Source organism: Theobroma umbraticum, unplaced genomic scaffold, assembly GCF_002168275.2.
Source record: "Theobroma umbraticum cultivar Fairchild unplaced genomic scaffold, ASM216827v3 scaffold_20.0, whole genome shotgun sequence".
Taxonomy (NCBI): domain Eukaryota; kingdom Viridiplantae; phylum Streptophyta; class Magnoliopsida; order Malvales; family Malvaceae; genus Theobroma; species Theobroma umbraticum.
The window spans coordinates 169,847-170,111 of NW_018397266.1; the positions used below are offsets into that span (position 1 = coordinate 169,847).

The 265-nt window shown below is 37.4% G+C and overlaps 1 pseudogene across 1 annotated transcript in view; it reads right to left on the reverse strand.

Moving 5' to 3' along the window:
- Positions 1-265, reverse strand: part of LOC110423419 (uncharacterized) — a 1,584-nt pseudogene that overhangs the window by 950 nt on the left and 369 nt on the right. Inside the window, exon 2 of the transcript XR_016351709.1 lies at positions 1-140. This exon is cut by the window's left edge and continues 54 nt beyond it. The product of XR_016351709.1 is annotated as an uncharacterized LOC110423419 (transcript). The remainder of the gene's footprint in view (positions 141-265) is intronic.

Here is a 265-nt window from a genome sequence, read left to right on the forward strand (position 1 = left end):
AGATCCTTTCCCTTGTCCTTTAGAAGTGCATGTTGTTGTATGTTCCTGGGAACGACAAGAACAGCACTTTCCTAAAGATTGCACAAGAACTTCAGTGTCACTGTTGTCACCACCAACCTCAATTCCTCCAAATATTTCACCTTTTACCGTACAACAAGAACAGAAGATTAAGCAGTGGAATTGCAGAAATATAGTACCTTATGAAAACAAAAGAGCAAAAATCTGACAGCAAAAGAAATAATACCCAACAATCCAATCACTATAA